At 42.8% G+C, this 15,519-nt stretch overlaps 1 protein-coding gene across 2 annotated transcripts in view; it reads left to right on the top strand.

Moving 5' to 3' along the window:
- Nucleotides 1-8,377: 8,377 nt before the first annotated feature.
- Nucleotides 8,378-15,519, top strand: part of AGTR1 (angiotensin II receptor type 1) — a 71,868-nt gene continuing 64,726 nt past the window's right edge. The window contains exon 1 of one of the 2 annotated variants that reach the window (XM_056121745.1): nucleotides 8,378-8,491. The gene's annotated coding sequence lies outside the window, so the exon portion shown is untranslated. The remainder of the gene's footprint in view (nucleotides 8,492-15,519) is intronic. The other variant, XM_056121746.1, reaches the window with a different exon arrangement.

Here is a 15,519-nt window from a genome sequence, read left to right as displayed (position 1 = left end):
CTTTCCTGCTATACTCTCTCCCCAGTCCCAGAAACATGATGAATTTTTTAAAGAAAAAATTAGAAATGCTGAAAATTTCATTTCGTTTCACTTTGACTAACGTAGGTGACCATTTATGCGTGGATCCTGGTTACCATTTCCAGTCATTAAGCAACAAGTTCCTGTGGAAGGACACATGTGAGTACTATGTGGTAAATCTAACCCAGTGTGAGTTTAACTCTGAGGCAAAATTTGGAAAGCAACAGGTGCTAAGAAGTTTCACTCCTGCCACACGGCCTATCTCCAAAGCCTGGGTTCATTACCTCTGCAGCTCTGCCGTCCTGAGGATGCACTTCTACTCTGAAACACACATGAATCTGGTGAGTCTTTCCATGTGTTTGTTTAGAATCTCATTTCTCATATTCAGGTACAGAGTTGCTATGGAAAGAGAACCACTTGCACTGGCTGTATCATCTGCGTACCCAGAAATAGACACACTCACAGGGCGGAAATATTGGACCTTCAAGTTTAATGAAAGAAACTCCAAGTTTATTACCACAAGACATGTTCTTATAAATGATTGGAAATGGAGAGCATCATGCTCAGTGAAATGAGTCAGAGGGAGAGGTACAGACATAGAATGATTGCACTCTTTTGTGGGATGTATTAAAAGAGAGAGAGAGAGAGAGAGAGAGAGTAGAAATAAGGGCCAGAATAACTGGCCCACAGTTGGAAGCTTGTTATAAGTGGTAGAGGTGGAGTGTAGTTAGGATGGAGAAGTCCTCCGTATCAGTGACAACTGGAAATGATCATTGTGGACAAGAACTTAGTGCTGAAAGTCAGTAAAGGGATAGACACAATAACCTTTCAGTACCTGTATTGCAAACCATAATGCCCAAAAGGAAAGAGAGAGAGAAAGAAAGAGATAAAGAAGAAAAGTGCCCACCACCAAGGCAGGCTGGGGAGGGAAAAGAAGGGGGATGGGAGAGAAACTGGAGATATTTGTGGTGGGAAATGTACACTGATGAAGGGACGATGTTGGAACTGTCACTGTCACTGTCCTCCCGTTGTTCATCGATTTTCTCAAGCGGGCCCAGTAACGTCTCCATCGTGAGACTTTGTTGCTACTGTGTTTGGCATATTGAAAACATCACGGGTAGCTTGCCAGGCTTTGCCGTGTGGGTGAGATACTCTCAGTAGCTTGCCGGGCTCTCTGAGAGGGGCGGAGGAATTGAACTCAGGTCAGCCATGATGGCTGCATGCAAGGCAAATGCCCTACCCACTGTGCTATTGCTCCAGCCCATGTTGGAACATTGTATGACTAAAGCCTATTTGTAACTTTGTAACTGTGTATTTCAATGTGATACAATAAAAAAATAAAGTTCCCCCTGGTATTCCATTCTCACCAAACATTTCTCTGCCTCCTTGCCCAATCTGCTCATTTTTTCCTTCTAACTTTTTATAGCTATGTAATTGTTATGTTAAATCAGGATTGTAGAGACAAGCCCCCAAATAAAATAAAATTTTAAAGGTACTCATAGCACTGTAGCACTGTCCTCCTGTTGTTCATCGAGTTGCTCGAGTGGGCCCAGTAACGTCTCCATTGTGAGACTTGTTACTGTGTTTGGCATATCGAATACGTCACAGGAGTTTGCCAGGATTTGCCATGTGGGTGAAATACTCTCAGTACTCATAATGACCACATTCATAAATGTGAATATTTTAATTAAAATATATCTTTTTCTCATGCATATGTATATTTCTGTGTATATTGGTTTGAAGCTACACTTCAAATCTTTGTCTCTATTCATTCCTCTAAATAACATCTCTTTTGCATACTCAAGATGGTTTATAACAAGCCATTTCTCAGCTGATACATCACAATATGATGATGCTGTTTTGGTGACATGATATCACCAGATATCACCATTTCAGGAGTTCTTGCCCCAAATAGCTGACTGTCTGCACCAAAACTTTATAACTTCTTGTAGTCGCAATTGTATATGCTTTTACTTTTTTTGACAGTGCATTCTAATCATTGAAATCACCTCTGCAGTTAATATCATGGAAAATTCTGCGTGCTTTTTCCTTTATATGTTTATAGATGAAATGAGAAGGTGCCATGGTAGGTGAAATAAGTCAGGACTAAGATAAATGCTGGATGAGCTCACTCACGTGAAGTGTAAAGAAGACCAGACCGTGGAAATGATTTCTTTTCCAAAGTTTATGGTCCTGATGGATGTTGCCATCCTCTTGTGGAGAACATTCCAAGTTTACATGCCCTCCTCCTTCAGGATATGGATCTTCTCAACTGAAGAGACTCAACTTCTGTTCCACCAAAGACGTGTACATGTGTGTTGTTTCTACTCTCATTGTCACAGAGCTTAAACAATGTAGGTTTTGTAAATATACTTATTCAATTGAAGCTCTGTTGTCTGAAATTCAGTATTGGTTTATGTTAATAAACTTTTCTTTTGTAACTTAGTAGTATTAAGTAGAGGCAGGAATATTTTGAAATTTCAGGCATCCTAGACTATGTTTTCCAGTGATTTGAGCAGACAGCAGTCTCAAGTGAAATATATGCAATATTTTTAGATAATTTTACTTTCTGAGCCAATTATTTAATCCTTCACATTTTTAAACCATGTTAAATCTAGTACATGTCAAATTTAGTACATGTTAGAGCTAGTACACTGGGTAAGGCATGTATCCAATCAAATTTCATTCCAGGAACCCCACATGGTCCCCTGAGCACTTTCAGGAGTGATTCCTGAGAGGAGAGACAGAAATAAGCCCTGAACACTGCCAGGTATGACCTTCTCCCAAGGAAAATTTTAAATCATGCAACAAGTGTGTTTACTCTTTTGAATGTAGATAATATTTTTTTTTTATGTAGGAGTACTGTTATTTGCTCAAGCGGGCTCAGTAACGTCCCCATTGTGAGACTTGTTGTTACTGTGTTTGGCATATCAACCTTTACCTTACTGTTATTTGCTCAAGCGGGCTCAGTAACGTCCCCATTGTGAGACTTGTTGTTACTGTGTTTGGCATATCAAATGTACGGGTAGGGCATTTGCCTTGCATGCAGTCAACATGGCTGACCTGAGTTCGATTCCTCTGCCCCTCTCAGAGAGCCTGGCAAGCTATCAAGAGTATCTCACCCGCACGGCAGAGCCTGGCAAGCTACCCATGACGTATTCAATACGCCAAACATAGTAACAACAAAGTCTCACAATGGAGACGTTACTGGGCCCACTTAAGAAAATTGATGAACAACAGGAGGACAGTGACAGTGACAGTAACTGCTATTTATTCAGCCACTGATTAGCTGATTGAATTGGGCATGAACTTCATCTTACTTTTTTTTCATTTTTTATAATTTTATTTATTGAATCACCGTGAGAGCAGTTACAAAGCTTTCGGGTTTAAATCTTGGTCATACAATGAAACACCCGTACTTTCACCAGTGCCCATTCTCCACCACCAAAAACCCCAGTATACCCCAATCCCACGCCCTCCCCCTACCTGTGGGGCAGATGATTTCCACATTACTCTCTCTCTACTTTGATCACAGTCAATATTTTGACACCAGACCCATCATTATTATTTGAGATTTTACCCCAACACTCAGCTCTGCTGAAAAGGCAACAGTAGACAATTTGTTTTCTATTGCTGGTTATGAATAACACATGATGTCGCATGGCTGCAGTAGTGGTCACACAATCTGAATTCTGAAATTTTAACACTTAAATCTGGAGGGATTTCTGTCAAAACCTTCTGGGTTCCGAGATTTGGTCCTGAGTCTCTGGGATCATGGCCGTTAAACAGCTTGATCAGGAGCCAGAAAGGCCGTTCATGGGGGGTGACTCAGGTCTAATTGGGGTGGAGAGAAAAGGGCCGACTCCACCCCCATCCTGTGAGGCCCCATGTGTCTCGTCACTGTGGGCCCAAACCTGACTGTCCAGTGGCCTCTGGAGGATGACGGCCACTGGGCCGCCAGGGGGAACAGGCCAAGGCACAAAACCTATTGCCACCTGGTGTGGCCCGGTGCTGGTAACCTACAGCGGGGACAGGACGCTTTTCCACCAAAAGCCGCCAGGTTTCGAGATTTGTTTCTGAGTCTCTGGGATCATGGCCATTAAGCAGTTCAATCAGGAACCAAAGAGGTCATGCCTCCAATTATATAGCTGAGCCAGAGGTGGTTTGTGGGTATGTCTCCCACATGCCTAACTTTTGGCCGTTTACTTTCTTGGCAAACTTTGCCTCAAGTTTTTGGGGTCTGGCCAAAGACACAGCAGCAATTTTGGGGTATCTGGAAGTGTGAAGGCGCCATCAGGCTGCTGATGCACTCGCCTCACAGGTACAGATTGACCTGCTGGCGGCACCATATCCCCTGCAGATAGTATTTTTTTTTAAAGCTATTTGGTAACATGGTTTTAATGCCTCTTGGGCTACATTACAAGGTATCAAGAATATTACTCTGATTTTTTCAAATTATGCCTAGAAACCCTGTAATAATGTAAAGTAATATAAAATTAAGAAGTATCTCTTAATTTCATAATACAAAATTATTTTTATGAGCTTTTATATGCCTCATCTGCATAAGAGTTTTCCTATGACCTCTCATGTACTTGGTAGTTTGGTGATAGTTTGGTGACTGCTGATATCTTAGGCTTCCTTAATATACCCTTAATATAGCAACTATAACTTTTCAAAAAATCTTTTACTTTCAATAACTTAGAACTTTTAAAAAAGATAATTGCTTTACAATTCATTTGCTCTTTGTCTCAAGTCCTTATGTGCTTATTATGAACATGTAAGTCATAAATCAAAATGGCCAATCTTGTGGGCTCGCCAGCAAATACAAGAATTCCCAGCAAATGACTGAAGAATTTTCCAATAAGTCGTTTTACTCCTAATTGATAAAAGGAAAAAATAATTTAGACAAGAATAAGATTAAGAATCTGATTCCAGCTCTTCCATTAATTCACCATGATATTACACAAGTCTTTACCCCAAAGATCTTTGCTTGATTGGTCCTAAGTCCAAAATATCCGATTTTTCTTCCAAGACCATCTCCAGTACCATTTCTTCCAAGACATATTGTTAGAATGGAGTCAAATTAGACCCACCAGGAGGATTTGCTTGGATTTACAAGACGCTGACCATGTGTTAGTCACCACGACAGGGTCCTGCCCCAGGGACATAGGGAAAAGAGGATGGACATCATCTCCCGTCTTTGTCAGCACATCTTGGACTCCAGAATCATGTCCTTCAGCTTGGCATTCTCATAAAATCTTCCTATAAAAACCTCTGCTTGGGACTGGAGAGATAGTACACCCAGGAGGGTACTAGCCGTGCACGTAGGCAACTGGATTCAATCCCCAGCATTCTATGTGGTCCCCTGAGCCCTGCCAGGAGTAAACCCTGAGCACAGCTTGGTGTGGTCTGAAAACAAAATAAAATTTAAAAAATGCCCATGTTTGGTAGATATTTGATGAAGTTGTATAAAGTTGTTGTATAAAATTGGTTTCTTTAACTTTGTGAGAATTTTTTGAAGTGAGTCTCTGGTAATTCTAAGCATTTTAAGGAACTGCCAACATGCCTTCCACAAAGCCTGCACCATTTGGCAATGCCACCACCAATGCACCAGTGATCAGTTTCTCCATATCCTTGTCAACACTTGTCATCCTGTGACTTTTTCTTATAGATGTCCTGAAAAACATGAAGCATGCCTTGTGCCTCTCAGTGTCACTTCCCTGATAAGTAAAAGTGTTGCACATCTGTTCATATTCTCTCTGATTACTTGTACTTCTTCTCTGGAGAAATATTTTGTATTCTTTTAAATTGGGGTTCTTGTGTTTTTATTACCAATTGGGGAAGATTCTATATTCTAAGGGTAAGTGTTTCTTTGATACAGGATTTTAAGTATTTATTTTTGATGTTTTGAGTTGTATAACTCTGCTGGTATTTTGAAACATAGTTTAAAATGTGGGTTAAATCTAATTATCTGCATTTCTTGAGTTTAAGTTTTCATGTCAAATTAAGAGGGCAGAGTTATAAACCTTGTATAACCCAAGATCACAAAGAGCTAGCCCTATTTTTTATTGCCTCCGAACTTCATCTTGTATGTTTAGGTTCATGACCCATTTGAACTCTGTTTTGCTCACATATTAAAAGGGGCTCAGCTTCATTCTTTTGCATGTGGACATCCTGTTATTCCAGTACCATTGTTGGGATGACTATTCATTCACTGCTGAATTGTCTTGTTATCATTAGCAAAAGACAATGACTGTAATGTGTTGTTTCAATTTCTGGACTCGACTGTTTTGTTGATAGACCTATCTTTTTATGCCAATAACACTGTATTGGTTATTTCATAATTTTTAGTAAATTCTCAAGTTTTCTATTAGGAGTCTTCCAACTTCATTTTTTTTTCTGGATTGTTATGGCCCTTCTGGGGTCTTTACATTTTCATCGAAGTTTTAGGATCACTTTGTTAATTATACCGAAAAAAATCTTGTTGGGATTCTTCTAGGGATCATGTTTAATGAATAATTTAAAAATAAATAATTTAAAATTTTTACATTACTTCCACTATGATACGATTAAATATTCTAATTTATAAACATGGGTGCCATTGCTATTATTTACATCTAATTTTTTTACTATTCTCCTACTTTATATAGTAAAATGTTCTACTTTTTTCAGAGCATACAATTTGTATCCTTTTTGTTGAATTTATTCCTAAGTATTTTATTCTTTTGACTGTGGTAAATGAACTTTCCCTTCATTTAATTTTTGTATTATTTATTGATGGACTAAAAATACAATTTGTTTTGGATAATATATCTTATAACCTTACTGGATTTCTGTCAGTTCTAATACTCTAATTGTGCAATTTATTTCTTAGAAAAGTTTTGATGCAAGACAATGTCATCTGTATACAGGAATATTTTTACTTCCTTTCTAATTTGGATTTCTTTTTATTACTTTTTTTTCTTGCCCAGTTGCCTTAGTTTGAAGCACTAGGTTGGATGTGTTGGATAACTGAGTGATCAATATTCTGTTCATTTTATTCCTAACCCTAGCCACAAAACACCTATCGTTTAAATATAACTTCTGTGACTTTTTCAGACTTAATTGTTTGTGGAAGTTTACAGAATGTTTTTCACCATGAAATGTGTTGGAGTTTGTCAAATGCTTTTTCTGATTTATTAAAATCACTTTGGGGGAGGGGGCTTTAGTCCTTTGATAGTCTATCTATATTGATTTTCTTTAACTGTATTCCTGGGAGGAAATATCACTTAATTATACTTTTGTAGTCACCTTTTCAGATTTTCTGGATTTGACTCCCTAAATTTTCGTAGCTGCTTTAAGGGTCTATATTCCTAAGGGTTATTGGCCGTTTCCTTTCCTCCTCCTGTTTTATCTGGACTTGGTGATGGGGTATTACTGGCCTCCCACCATGGGTTTGAAAGTGATTCTTCCTATTCTGTGTTTTGCAATCGCTTGTAAAAACTTATATACCATTCTTCAAACACCAAGTCATATTTTGTTTTTTGAACTTTTCCTATTTTCATACTTTTTGTTTTGTTTGGGGGGGGGGGGGGTGTTAGTATTCGTGCCCAGGTCCTCATGCATGCAAAGTCCACTGCCCAGCCCCTTCAACGAACTCTCCTGCCCCTTTTACAAGTCTAAAGTGCGTTCCTGGGGAGTGGAGGAGCTGGGTGGCTGGAGAAATAGGACAGCGGGTTAAGCGCTTGCCTTGCACGTGGCAGAGCTGGGCTGATCCCCAGCATCACATAAGGTCCCTGGAGCCCAGTCTGGAGTGATCCCTGAGCACGGCGCCAGCAGGAAGCCCTGAGCACGCCGGGTGTGGCCCGACAGCAAAAACAAACAATACACAAAGTCCAGTGGAGACAACGTCCAACAAACAGCAGCCCGGCGATGCGCGGCGGGACACGCGCGCCTCACTTCTCCCTCTGGCAGCAGACGCCGTCCCGGCTGGATTCACCGCCGGAAAGAGAGCGAAGTTGCCTTATCTGTGCTCAGAAAGTTTTCTAAGTTTAAACAACCACCACCCCAACAACGACCGGTGGGAGGACGTGCCGGGCTGCGCGCGCGGGGCACGGGGACTGCCCCCTGCCCCGGCGACCCCTCCCGATTCCGGGTCCCGCTGAGTGCGGATGCGCGGGGACCCTGCTGGACCGCAGCATCCTCAGGCGTCCGCAGCATCCGCGGGGGGAGAGAGGGCTGGGCCCGTGAGGGTCTCCCGGGGCGGAGCTGAGGAGGAGGAGGAGGAGGAAATGCAAAACAGCCTCGCCCCTGGACGCCTGGGCGCAGCAACGCCCCCGCTATAAATTGCGAGCGCCCCGCTTGCGGCCGGTTGCAGCGACTGGCACTCGGGCCGGCTCGGAGCTCTGCCAGGCGCGGGGTGCAGCCCCCGCCGACCCGCGGACCAGAGCCGCTCACCCTCCCCGGCCGACGTGAGCTCGGCGCCCCGGGCTGGGTGAGTGTCCGGGCTGGGGCTTGGGGGTTCTGGGGGCACGAGTGGCCAGGGTCTGCTCAGGGAGGTGGGGAGTTGAGGGGGCGGGGGGCGCTGGAAACGGGCGTCCCGGACACTTGCCCTGAGCAGGTGAGGCGGCTGGGGCGGGGAGGGAGCGCCGCGGGGCTGGTTTGCCTTGTGCACCTCGAAATGGCATTGCTGGGGGAACTGCACTTTGTGGGAGAGCGCGAGCAGCAAATCTGCAGAAACGGGCAGTCGCCGAGTCCAACTTTTTGGCTCCCCTCCGAGGCTTGCTGCTAACTTTGCGCTTAGAAAAGTGGGACCCCGGGTTCGCTCCGTTATTCGTCCCTTTAAAAGTTGTGCTACTTCTGGGGTGACATAGAACAGTGTCCCCAACCTCCGCAGACACCTCAGCACTGCTCGGGTCCCTCTGCCCGGATCCCGCCCACCAGCCACCTGGCCCCCACACTCGTCCCCGCGGTGCACCCACGTGCCCTTTGAAGGGGTCGGGGGGGGGGGGGGGCGGCTCCGCGCTCCGAGCCCACCACCTCGGGGCGGGCACACCTGTCTGCGGCTGAGGAGGGTTTTTAGAGACCCTCTGCTGCCAGATTTGAGCAGGACCTCTCGCCCCAGCGCCCGAATTCCCCATTGATCGTCGCCGCCAGGCAGTCTTGTGTGATCCCCCCACCGCCCTGCGCGGCCTTCCGAAGAATCTCCCGACCTTGGGCGGCTGAGCTGCTGTTTGCTCCAGGCCTGTAAATCCACCTCTGGATCTCCAGGGCCTCCCTTCTCCCCACTGAGTGTGTGTAAGTGTGTGTGTGTGTGTGTGTGTGTGTGTGTGTGTGTGTGTGTGTGAGTGTGTGTGTTGGGTAAGGCTGGGGAGTGGGGAATGAGGGGACTCATGTTCTTCTGGGATCACTGCGGAATCCAGAATCTTTCTGGAAAGAAAGGGTAAGGGCAGGGGAGGCCAAAACAAAACCCTGTCCCCCACCGTGTGGCTTTATAACTTTGTCAGTAACTCTCTGAGCTGCCTCTCTTCATTGTACTTCGTTGGGGCTCACCCCCACCCACCATCTCCACCCACCCCCATCCCAGGGCGTACTGGGGCAATAGAAAGTGTAAATCCTTCCTGAGTCTTCCTTGAAAAAGAATCTACCTGCTTTCCTGGGTGCTTCCCAGGCACTAAGGCCACACCTGGATCATCTCTCCTGTTGCCCAGATGGGTTTCAGCCCCCTTCCAGCAGGCCTGACAGGCAGGGAAGTCCCCTTTGCCCCCCATCCAGCTGAGCCTAACTGGAGATTCCCCTTAAGCAGCTGTGTACAGTTAGCAGGGGGATTTCACAACCCTGGACTCTAGGTCCCTCCAATGACAAAATTCCTTGAGTCCTCTGATTTCCTGATTATTGCTAAATAAATATGTATGATTTAAAATTTTAAGGACATGTAGAATTGTGAGGCCAAGTTCAGGCTCTGCCAAACTCTAGGCAAACTCCTCTGTGGAGTGATCTGTTCTGGACAGTCAGGTTTCCCAGAGCAGTACCAAGTGTCTATGCTCCCTGTTCTGGCTGGCAGTTGCTATCAGCATCTCAGGGGTCACGATGCAGGAGTAGCCAAACGCCCCCTACACCAATAGGTTTCCACACATCAAATTTCATTTCATCACAATTTGAGTCCTGTTCATCCCCCTGACTTCCTTGTCCTTTGTTCCATGATGAGGCCTTGATTTCTGGTTCAGCTCCTCTTTGATCTTCAACTGAATCAAGTGCTCTATCATTCACAAAACAGATTTTCTTCCGTGCTGTTGCCCTTCGATGTCGTTCTCTTTTACGTCATTGGCCCTGTTCTTGGGTAAGAACACTGACCTGGAATCTTCCCTCTAACTACGGTAGGGTTCAAAATGGGAAAAATTAGGGAATGGTTCCATTTCTTTTTTGTTTTCCTACTTTGGAGTAAGGAGTGTGTGTGTGTGTGTGTGTGTGTGTGTGTGTGTGTGTGTGTGTGTGTGTGTGTGCCACACACTCGCACTCACGTGTTTTCTTTTTTCCTACAACTTACTACTATTGTCGGTTGTGCCTCAACATTGCTGGGTAGAGATCATCACTAACCCTAGGCTCGAAGCAACATCATGAGAGAAAACTGAATCTGCTATTTACCCAACACTCAGGTAAAACACTCAGCTAAGGAGCTTGAAACTCATACTTTAAATGCATGATGCAATTTAAATGCATGACTCCTATAGTTTTATCGTTGCCATCCTCATCCTTGATGAGCAGCTGTGTGCTGCTGTGTGAGATTTTGCTTCTGAAGGTGCCAGAGGACCAAGATAGAGCCTTGTTATCCAGTGACCTAGGGTGGATGCCAGCCCTCTGACCAGATGTTCTTAAGGTTACCGAGCGCCACCCCCCCTCATTCCACCCACTGGCAACAGGAGAAATCCTGAGTCTCCTTTGCAAAGTGGGTTCGTAAGTGAAGAATTGTGTTCAGAAGCTTAGACTGAAGCCTAGCCTTGTAAAGATTAGAAAGCTCCTCTGAAGACACAATATGGCAATAAAACCATATGAAGCCAGAGCAACAAAATAAGACAATATTCAGGGTGAAGCACTGTGTACCACAGTATCTGCAGAAAGGGAAAAACCAGCTTTTGAACTACCAGCATGAGAAAGGGCTTTAGTTTTCTGCATGATAATTCTGAGCTTTGTCTCTCAAAATTGCCTGATAAAGTCAGTAGTCATTACTCACATGATTTTTTATATGTGTTTATTCAAAGTGTAAAAAAAAAAGCATCCACAAGCCAAAGTAAAATTCTATTTCTTTTCTAGTCTAAATTTAGTTTGTATTTTACATTTTCTATGTTATCCATTATATAAATTTTTGGTACTAGATCACCTTTTCAATGGCAAGGGGGTATTAAGGTCATAGTGGCCTGATTTGGCAAGTGAACACCTTTATCACCTTAAAGTTCTAAAATACAATGTTTCAATGACAGCAGAAATGTAGGTTCCCACATGATTTGTTAGTGGTAAGTTCAAGGACAGATTTGACAATTGAACGCAGAAACGTACTTAATTTAGCACAGCCTTGCTCGAGCGGGCCCAGTAACGTCTCTGTTGGAGACTTTGTTGTTACTGTGTTTGGTATATCGAATACTCTTGGTAGCTTGCCGGGCTCTCCGAGCCTTAGAAATGATAAAGAAGCCTTGCTATTTGCTGTGCTTATATTAACATGCAAAGCTTTGCTGATTTTATTATTGATAGCAGACAGTGGGCAGGAGAGAGAGGAGAAATATTATTCAGTTTAAGTAAGTAAAGTAAAGGCCCTCCCATTGATCATCGATTTGCTCGAGCGGGCCCAGTAACGTCTCCATTGGAGACTTTGTTGTTACTGTGTTTGGCATATCGAATACGTCACGGGGAGCTTGCCAGGCTCTGCCGTGATTATTCAGTTTAAGAATCAAAACTGACTTTCAAAGCATTTTAACAAAGAATTCACTATGTATTGTAAAGACTCATGGCTATGTTCTATTTCATATCATTTACTTTCTTTTTTGAGGGGGCCATATCTGGCTATGGTCAGGGCTTGCTCCAGGCTTTGTGCTCAGGGTTCACTTTTGGCTGTGCTTGAGGAATGAGTGTGCTGGCAGGAATCAAACCTAGGTCAGCTATGGGGAAAGCAAGGCCGTTATCTCTGCAGCCCTGTATTATTCTTAAAACTCAATGTTTAGTTCCCACATAGGTACATTATTTAAATAAATATCTTACTTAAAAATGTCTAGAATTTTCCAGGTACCTTTAGTTTTCTTCCTATATCTAAAAAGAACTTAAATAGTGTTGAGTCATACAATGAATGTTTGTTTTTCAAAATTGAAGTGTGCCTCACTTTCAAAGTCCTAATTCTACAAGTCCTTAACATTTTAAATCATAAGATTAATAATGACTTAGCTCAGGCTCAACTTTATTTTTGGAAGAGGGAGGGTTGTATACCCAGCTATGCTCCTGGGTCTGCACCCAGGGATCTCTCCTGGTGGTGTCCCGGGGGCCATTTGGGGTGTTGAGGCAGGTGAACTGAAAGCAAGGCAAGCTACCCACTGTATTACCTCTCCAGTCCCCAGGCTCTACGTCCCTTATTTTGAAATCTTACTGAGAACAATAATGTTTTTAAAAATTTTATTAGTGAAACACCATGAGGTACAGTTGTAGACTTATAAATTTTTGTGCTTGGGTTTCAGTTATATAGTGATCGAGTACCCATCCCTCCACCAGTGCCCATTTTCCACCACCAAGGGTCCCAGTACCCCTCCCACTCCCCATCCCCCCGTCCCACCCTGCCTCTGTGGCAGGGCATTCCCTTTTTCTCTCTCTCTCTCTCCTTTTGGGTGTTGTGGTTTGCAAAAGAGGCATTGAGTGGCAATCATGTTTGGTCTATAGTCTACTTTCAGCATGCTTCTCCCATCCTGGGAGGATCCTCCCAACACCCTTTATTGGTGCTCCCTTCTCTATCTGAGCTCCCTTTTTCTCCAGCATGTGCGGCTGGCTGCCAAGCCATGGAGCAAAATTCCTGGTACTAATCTCGGCCACTCCTGGGTGTTAGTCTCCCATTTTGTTACTTTGTGTCGCCCAGATGAATGCAGTCTTTCTATGTCTATCCCTCTCTTTCTGACTCATTTTGCTTAACATGATACTTTCCATGTAGTGCCACTTGTATGTAAATTTCATGACTTTATCTTTTCTAACAGCTACATAGTACTCCATTGTGTAAATGTACCAAAGTTTCTTTAACCAGTCATCAGAGAACAATGAATTTTTAAAAAATAAAAATAAATGACTTAAGTGATTTACTTCAGAGTAAGACTTTTAAAAGAGCAGAAGATTGCGAATTTATATCCTACATTTTCTTCAGTTCTCCAGATCGTTCTTATTTTATACTAGTCAACGCACTTTATATCTCCCTTGGAAAAAGAAAAGTTTGTTTTTGAAAATTGCCAACAATGAAAGAAAATCATTATGGAGAAAATATAATAGATCTGGTTTGATAGTAGACTGTGAAGATATACCAAAATATAAAAATGGGCTTTAACCTACAGAGATGTTGGTCAAATTGAGTATCTAGATATGGGTCTTCCTCATGACACCAGTGCTACTGGGGTCGGAAGCCAATTTAAAACAACTTTCCTTCTGACCAGATGGACTAGCTACTATGAACACATACCTGATTTCAGCCACTTTCTTCATAAATACTAAAATATAGTTTATGCTAAAATGTGTATTCCTCCCCATGGGATCATAATTCCTTTGATTATAAGGACCACGTCCAGGAATGAATTTTTGCATCCTATCACTAAACACTCAACACCTCACTTTCTTGCCTATTTTTTAAGGCTGTTTTCAATGAAAATTTAAAGATATGAAATACAATTTGAGATCCTCATGCTTTTAAAAAAATGTTAAAGAGAGCCCATTCTCCTCACCTCTTTTAAGTGAATAATCCTATTACACACAATAATATGATTTAAATTGATGTTTTAGTCTTGCTAACTGGAGAACTAAGCATTAATACCTTGTTTTAGTACAAAGTAGTAGTGCCAAGGATAAAATAGAAGAAAGACAAAGAAAAAATGAAAATGATTAAAAGATTAGAATATCAGTTAATTATTTTTGAGATATTGGGGAGCAGATAAGCCTACATAATTTGGTCTCCCCAAAAACATCTCTTCTTAGTTTTTATTTTTACTAAAGTAACATCAGTTTAAATTTCAGCATAGTTTTATGTGCCCAGCGTTATAATTCAACACTTGTATAGGCTATATTCTATTGGTTTTTAGGTGTTGTTTTGTTTGTTTTTATGCCATATCTGGCATATTCAGTTTGCTCACCCCTCATCCCCTTGCCCTGATTGTAATCACCATTTTATTCTAATCATATAAGAGGTTGTTTTTGTTTTATTGGTTCATATTTTGTTGTGTTAGTTCATTTATTTATCACATGTTTTTCTCTGCCTTTTTTTTTTGCTTTTTGGGTCACACCCTGCAATGCACAGGGGTTACTCCTGGCTCTGCACTCAGGAATCACTCCTGGTGGTGCTTGGAGATGCTGGGATATCAAACCCAGGTGGGCAGTGTACAAGGCAAACGCCCTACCGGCTGTACGATCACTCCAGCCCCAGTTTTTCTAGATCTTCATCACTGAGTCCATCCATGTTACAATAAGACTCAACTTTATTTTTATAGCTGAGTAATATTCCATGTGAGTGTGTGTATGTATGTGTACATATACCATATCTTTATTGAGTCATCTGCTGATAGTCATCTTGACTGGTGTTTATTCACACCAGTAATGCTGCAACGAGTAGAGAAGGCGAATGCTTGGGCCTTCCTTTCTGACCCCCATTTCCCATTCCCCTACGGAGAAGCATGATACTTACAACTTAGAAGCAATTGTCCACATGTATCTCAGGAGTCAGTGTGGACAAACGCAGTATCATGGGGAGTCTTTCCAAAGTGGGCTATATCTTAGGGAGTGTTGGAACAACCCAGGGGCTTGGTAGTAGCTTCAGGTGCAACTAGGGGTGGGGAGCTTTCTGTGTTTTTGTTAAAGAAAGTACATTTCCCCATGGATGCTAAGTTGGGGTGTGCATGTGTTTCTGTGTGTGTGTGTGTGAGAGAGAGAGAGAGAGAGAGAGAGAGAGAAGGGAAAAAATAGAAGGACTGTAGACCTGGGTTTCTATTTCCTACATTCTATATGGTCTCCTGAGCACTGTCAGGCATGATCTCTGAGCACAAAGCCAGAAGTAAGCCAGAAGTAAGTACTGACAGGTGTGGCCCCCAAACAAAGAAAAATGTTTTTTTTTTTCATTTAAAAACGAATAAAACAGGTTAAATGGACCAAATAAGTTTGGGAATCTCTGATACATAAACATCACCAGAAAGTTTGTTAGCAATAAAGAATCTTGGACCCCACCCAGAGCCAGGGGGTATGGGCCCGCAAGGGGATGAGATCCCATTAACATTTGAGAAGCACGAGCATACTGAACCTGTT

The sequence above is a fragment of the Sorex fumeus genome, unplaced genomic scaffold, assembly GCF_029834395.1.
Source record: "Sorex fumeus unplaced genomic scaffold, SorFum_2.1 ptg000044l, whole genome shotgun sequence".
Lineage (NCBI taxonomy): Eukaryota > Metazoa > Chordata > Mammalia > Eulipotyphla > Soricidae > Sorex > Sorex fumeus.
Note: the sequence above shows the minus strand (reverse complement) of the source record. Positions and strands in the feature narration are given on the sequence as shown.